Source organism: Dipodomys merriami, unplaced genomic scaffold, assembly GCF_024711535.1.
Source record: "Dipodomys merriami isolate MVZ:Mamm:240054 unplaced genomic scaffold, mDipMer1.0.p SCAF_302, whole genome shotgun sequence".
In the NCBI taxonomy this organism is placed as follows: domain Eukaryota; kingdom Metazoa; phylum Chordata; class Mammalia; order Rodentia; family Heteromyidae; genus Dipodomys; species Dipodomys merriami.
Genome location: NW_027204516.1, coordinates 1,049,018 through 1,056,622, shown reverse-complemented (window position 1 = coordinate 1,056,622; position 7,605 = coordinate 1,049,018).

Here is a 7,605-nt window from a genome sequence, read left to right as displayed (position 1 = left end):
CTACCTATCTATCTATCTATCTATCTATCTATCTATCTATCTATCTATCTATCTATCTATCTATCTATCTATCTCTACCAATCTACACATTTATCTGTTTATACACTTGTCACTCCTGGGGCACAGTGTTAGAGTGATCACTGAGTATGTGCAAAGTCCTGGGTTCCATTCCTCACTACCACTTGCACAGAAAAATCCAGAAATCATGCTGTTGCTCAAGCAGTCGAGTACTAGCTTTGAGCAGAAAATTTAGGGACCGTGTCTAGACACTTACTCAAGATGCAGAACTGGCACCAAAACAAAATGATAGAATGTACTGACTGCAAAGATATAAGGATAGGACTGCAAATACATCATCGTAGAGCAAGCTAGGAGTCTGGTGCTGAGAGCTGCCATCTAACATGACTTAGCAAGAGGTAAACTGCTGCAACCCAGCTACACAGAACCAGATACTTGTGGCTCTCTCAGCCCTGTCATCCAAGATAATGGGGGGCTGAGATCAGACACTGGTGGTTTTAAAATCCAGCCCTGACAGGAAGCCTGAAAACCTCTGAGCTGTGGCTCAAAGTAGTAGAGCTCTAGCCTTGAGCAAAATATCTTAGGATAGTACCCCCAAACTTTCAGTGGAATCCCAGTGGCTGACTGCCCACCTCCCCCCAAAAAAACCCAACCCTCTAAATCATTAGATGTGAACTTTGTGTAGTTTGGTGACACTGATGAAAGCACCCTAATTCTAATGATAACATGTGGGATACAGCTATGTCATGAGTCTTATATGAGGAATGGTGTACTGAGTGCATTCTTGTATCTGGTCCTTGTAAAAGCTCCACAGATTATTGTGCAGATGAGAACCTTGAGTTTCAGATATGTCCCCATGTCAGTGCCAAAATGATGTATGTACTGAACTCTAGTGAGTTTTCTCCTGCAGACAAATGTTTTGGTTTATTTTTCTCCGTCATGAACCTTGAACTCAGGGCCTAGCCACTGTCCCTTCCCTGTTGGGCTAATGGCTAGCACCCTACCAAGGGGACCCAAGGACATCCAAACAAATGTGTTACAGTCTAGGCATCTGTGGCTGATATCTGTCATCCTGCCTACTTTGACACATTTTTTTCCTTCTCTGTAAAAATCCTGGGTCTCAGTATGAAGTATAATCCATATGCCAATATATCCATGTGATAAGATGCAATAAATTAAATAAATGTTATATATGTAATAATACTAAATAGAAAATAAATAATGAATAAATAAGGGTAATAAATGTCATATGAAGTAAGCCCATGTATGTAAAAAATCACATATATGAATATTAATTTTTCTAGTGCTGGTGCTTAAATTCAGGCCTGGAAACTGGTCTGAAATTCTTGTCTTCAACAACAGTGAGCTTCCCCTCCCCCACAGTGTCTCAGAGTTTCCCAGACCCTGAGTTCAAATGCCAGGCCTGCCAGAAAAATGGAGCAAATTACAAGTCACGGCCTTAATTTATTTTGTCCAGGCCCTAGGCTTGAACTCAGCTTGTGGCAATTCTGCCTCAGGTTCGATCACCCTAGGCTGGGGTGCAGCCCATGGACCCACAAACCATTCTGAGATCCTAGGACCCGAGTTCAAATCTCGGGACTGATAAAAAAAAAAGGAGAAGGGTAGGGAAGGTGGCTCAGTAGTAGAGTGCTTGCCTTACATGCATAAGGCCCTGGGCTCGATTCCTCAGCACCACATAAGCAGAAAAAAAGCTGGAAGTGGTGCTATGACTCAAGTGGTAGAACCCTAGTCTTGAGCTGAATAGTTAAGGAAGTGTCCAGACCCAGATTTCTGGCCCCAAAACCAACAAAAAAGAAAAAAAAACAGGAGAGGTGGGGGAAAAAACAATAAGGCTAAAACTGGGAAGTTCCAGAAGGCAGTTTTACTTTGTTTTTTCCTTTGCATTATGACCATCCTGGGTCTAAATGAAAGGGCCGGGAAAGAGTATGTGACCTTACACTGCTGAAGTTTGGTGGCTTTCAGGCAAGCCATAGCCAAAACCAGCAACTTAGGCCCAGGGTTCAAATCCCGGGACCGCCACCTACAAATGGTGGGAGATCCTAAGAAACGCATTCTGACATACATCCATATGAATGGAATGTTGTAAAAGTAACAATTATATTAGTAGTTAGCATATGATTATATTTTAAAATTAGAAACAATAATCATAGTACCTTGACTAATTTTCAATTAATACTTTATTATATTTTCATCAATGAGAAATGAAGGAATAATTTAATTATGGATAATTGGTAGTAATATAATATATGTAATTTAGTAATATACAGATATCTTTCTTATTTTATACATACATATATATATGTGTATATATATAAGCTATCTATATATCTATTTCTACACTTATCACTCCTGGGGCTCAGTGGTAGAGTGCTTGCCTAGTATGTATGAAGCTCTGGGTTCTTTTCCACACTATCACATGCACAGAATAGCCGGAAGTGGTGCTGTCACTCCAGCACCAAAGAAAAGTTAGAATGTTCTAACTGTATCTATACAAGGCCAGGACTTTAAATACTTCATGACAGAGCAAGCTGGTAATCTGAAGATGACGGCTGCCATCTATCCTGACAACCAGATGTTAACAGCTGCAAACCAACACCATTGAACTAGATGCTGCTGGCTCACCCGTAGCTGCTCAGGGGATGAGATCTGACACTGGTGGGTTGAAAACTCAGCCCTGGCAGGAAGTCTTTGAGACTCTGAGCTGTGCCTGAAAGTGGTAGAGTTCTAGCCTTGAGGAAAAGATCTTAGGACAGTACCCACAACCTATGAGTGCAACCCCTGAGTCTGATGACCCTTCCTCCCCCCACCCCCCGACTAACCATCCATCCAAACAATTAGATGTGAACTTATGTGGTTCGTGACATGTTTCTGAAGGAATGGTGATACTGATGAAAGCATCCTAATTCTAATGACAGCTTGTGGGATACAGCTATATGAAGAGTTCTTCCTGGGGTGCTGGGTGCTGAGTCCTTCCTGGGATGCTAGGTCCTTCACGGGGTGCTGTGTGCTGAGTCCTTCACGGGGTGTATTCTTTCATCTGATCCTTGTCAGAGCTCCACAAGTAAGATGATTGTACAGATGAGAAACTTGAGGCACAGATATTTCCCAAGACAGGGTCAAATTTATGTATGTACTGAACTCTATTGAGTTGTCTCCTGCAGACAATTGTTTTGGATTAGTTTTCTCCATCATGAACCTTGAACTCGGAGCCTAGACTCTGATTTTCCTCTTATGCTCATGGCTAGCACTCTACCACGCAGAGCCAAGGACCCCCTCACAGCAAAGTGTCACGGGTTAGGTGTCTTTAGCTAAGGTCTATCATCCTGCCTACTCAGGAAGCTGAGGATCTGTGTTCAAAACTATCCCACACACAAAAGGTCCAATGACACTATCATCTCCTATTTACCACTTAGAAACTTGAAGTGAAAGCTGGGTGCCGGTGACTCATGCCTGTTATCCTAGCTACTTACTCAGTAGGCTGAGAGCTCAGGATCACAGTCAAAAGCCAGCCTGGGAAGGAGAATCCTTTAGATGCTTATCTCCAATGAACCACCAGAAAACCTGAATGGGCTCTGTAGCTCAAGTGGTACAGCTCTCCACTTGAGCTGAAGAGCTGACTGACAGCACCCAGGCCCATACTTCAACTCCTCCAACTTACAAGAAAAGAAAGAAAGAAACCTGAAATACAGTGCTGAGAATGGGTTTTAGGGGTAGAGTAATTTGCATGTATGAAACCCTGGCTTGGAATCCTCAGTGGCACATCACTAGAAAAAAGCCTGTAGTGGCTCTGTGGCTCAAGTGGTAGAGTGCTATCCTTGTACAGGAGAAACTCAGGTACAGTGCTCAGGTCCTGAGTTCAAGCTCCAGGACTGGTATATGCACACAAATTACCATCTCCCCTCCCCCCCACACAGATACCGGAAGTGAAACTGACATCAAAAGGTTAAGCACTGGGAAGTAGGTCCTGAGAGGAGACTTGATCTGGTACAGCTTCTTTCAAGGCTTTGCCTTTGTTATAGGGATTTTAGAAAAACAACTTTAAACAAGGTTAACTAGAACTTGGCTCCAACCAACCCTGTTCCTGGAATGGAAAGAATGCCTCTAAGTCCCCCTCCCCTTAACAACCTAATCCACCTTGATTGTTGAGTTAAAGATTGACCTCTAAAACAGATAGGTTGTAATCTGGCTCCAACTGCCCGACAACACGTGCTTGTGGTGGTAAACCCTGCCTTTCACACAGTAAACTCTGCCTATTGGCCGCCTGTGTGTGGTCTGGTATGACCATGGAATCGTTTTGTGTGGTATGATCCCATTGGTCACCTGTGCATGACCAGGCTCAACCTTATCAATTTTGCCTTTAAAAACCAAAGAATGGGGGCTGCTCAGGGTAGCAGTATCAGCTCCTGAGCCTGTGCTGTGGCCCTGGCCAGTCAGTGTAGGAACCTTCTCAATAAAGTTACATCTTTGTTAACAACTTTGTTGCAGTGGGCTCTGTCACTCCAGACGACTAGGTGGGTTTGCCTGCCTGAGTAGGGGTCTTCCAACTACACATTGAGCTTCTGTTCTGAGCTCATGGTCAGTACTCAGGCCCTGTGTTCAACCAGGAAACCTAGTCAACCAAGGCCCAACTAGGAGAGGTCAAAGGTTTCCAAACCTGATGAGCTTCATCAGCCCTACATAACAGGGAACATTGTGATTTTGTACATGTGCTTAGATGTAGCAAGCTTCTGAAAACCTATGTAGGCACCGTTGCCAATAATGAATCATTGCATTAGGTTCAGCTCCCTAGTTGTTGTCTGCCAGAAGGAATCTTGAATTAATTGTAGCACTTTGTTTCAACACTGGAACATAGTCTAACAAAGACGGGATAAGTGCAGGGAACTTGGCCTGCCACAGGAGGTGGCACAAATGAAGGCTTCCTGTCAAAACAGAGCACTGGGGAGAGAGATATCTTGGGGTACAAAGAGGCCTTTTTCTCCTGGTCTTCAGAGCCTGCCCACACTCATCATCACTAGTTTGCCTGAATAGAGTTGTTTGTTACAGAGCTGTATAGGAGTGACACCTTTTGTCTGCCTGTTCCAACAATGAGGCAGATTTCCTCCAGCAGCCTGGGGTGTGGAGAAACCCTCAGGCTACACTGGGAACAGGGAGGGGAGCCCTGGAACATGCACTGTCTTGAAAGCACCCTCTGTGCTATGAAATCATTCTATTCAAAGCAAATTTCCTAGCTAGGTGCCTTTCTTTATAGCGACTCTGGATGTTCACCGATAGAAATACATTCACACATACACAGACACATGGAGTTACTGGCTCTATTTTTTGTTGTTGTTGCAGGTCCTGAGGCTTGAACTGTGAGCTTAGACATTGTCCCTGAGCTCCTTTTGCTCAAGGAAGCACTTTATTGTTCCTTAAACCATGATACGTCATTAAATGAAGGCATAATTTAATACCTAATAATTATTAGTAATATATTACATGTAATTTAATGATATATAGACATCTCATATTCTATAAATATATTTATATGTTTAAATATACACTGGAATACACATATACATCACTCTCTCTTTCTCACTCTCTATACCTATATATATTTGCAGCAATTTACACATCTATTATATATTGGTAACTCCTGGACGTTAAACTTAAGTCCTGGGAACTCACTGGCAGTGAATTTGTTTGAGGCTGCTGTGCTTACATTGGTCCCTTGATGAATTGGCATTCTAGGCCCTGAGTTCAAATCCCAGCAGTGTCAAAGACAATAGGTGGAGTAAAAACCCAATGTTGACCTGTTCTGCTGTCTGTGAGAATATTTGTTTCCTAGGTACAATATGTAATACCTATGCAAATACATATATATGATGTACATTATAAATGTATATAAATATTATTTTGCCAGTCCTGGGGCTAGAATTCATGCCCTGGGAAATGCTCTTGGCTTTCTTTTATTCAAGGAGGATGAGCTTCCAGTTTACCCACAGCAAACTATATTTACCCAGGCCTTGATTTCAAATCCCAGTTATCGCAGATAAAATGTCCCATTAAGCCAGGACCTTAAATTTGGGGAAGGGCGGGCACGGGGCTTGAACTCAGGTCGTCACCACTCTGCCTCAGCCTTGATTACCCTAGGCTGGGGTGCAGCTTTTACACCCACAGATGATCCAGGGATCCTATGAGCCAATTTCAACTCCCAGCACGGGCCAACAAACAAACCAAAATGGAAGAGGAAAAACCAGAAAGTTTTACACAACAGCTTTACCTTTGTTTCTTTTGCACAGTGACCATCCTGGATCTCACTGACTTGGCTTGAAAATTGTACATGATTTTTCATGGCTGAGGCTGGTGGGCTGTCAGTGAAGCCTGAGGTTAACCCAGACACCTGGGCCCTGAGTTCAATCCTGGGACTGCCACATACACATGGCTGAAGGTCCTAGGAAAGTGGTTCCTATCTCTAGGAACACTAATAGAATGTTTCAAATGTGCTAATTGAATTACTAATTAACTAGTCTTTCTAATGTAAGATTGTATGCATTAAATATAGGTCATTGATTAATTTAATTAATACTTTGTTAAGTCTTCTACCATGATTAATTAATGGAGGAAAAATTTTAGACCAAATAGTTAGTAGTAATAGAATAAATAAAAGTAAGATATAAACATCAATCTTTATATAGAATTATACACTAGAATCTACATAAATGTCTGTCTCCCTCTGTATATGTTTATAGATGCATATACATATGTAAATACACACACACTGCATTTAAAAAATCTATGTGTTTACATATTGGCCACAGCTAGGGCCAAATTTGCCCAAAAACTTCATTTGCATAAGACTGGTGTGCTAACATTGACCCACTCCCCATTCATGAAGTGGGCTTTCTAGGCCCTGAGTTCAAATCACATAACTGCCAAACACTTAAGTAATCCTGGTGGAAGAAGCCAAATGTCCCATTTGTTTTCCTTATCAATGAAAGTCCTGGGTCTCAGGAATGATGTATAGTACATTGGCAAATCTATGTCCTATGTAATAAGATGTAAAAAAGGTTATGCGTGTAGTCATACTCAATAAAACACATAAGAAATAAACAAAACACAAAATAAAATGAATAACCACACTAACTGCAATATGCAGCAAACGTGTATGTAAATATGAATCCTGTATTTAAAATGCATATGAATATTATTTTTGCAAGAGCGAGGACTTGAATTCAGGCTCTGGAAACAGCCTGATTTTTTTTGTCTACCAGCATGGTGAGCTTCCCCTTCTCCCACAGTGCTGTAGATGTACCTAGGCCCTGAGTTCAAATCCCAGGACTGGCAGAAAAGGTGGCATGAATTCCAAGCCACGCAGCCTCATAATTTTTCAAATATTTTAATGTGTTTATTTATTTATTTATTTTTAATTTGTCAAGCACAGAGCTTGAACTCAAGCCATGGCAACTCTGCCTCAGCTTCGATCACTCCAGGCTGGGGTGTAGCCACTAGACCCACAGCCAAACCTAGGTTCCTGGGGCCCAATTGCTGATACGAATAATAAATAAATAAAACCACACAGAAACAAAG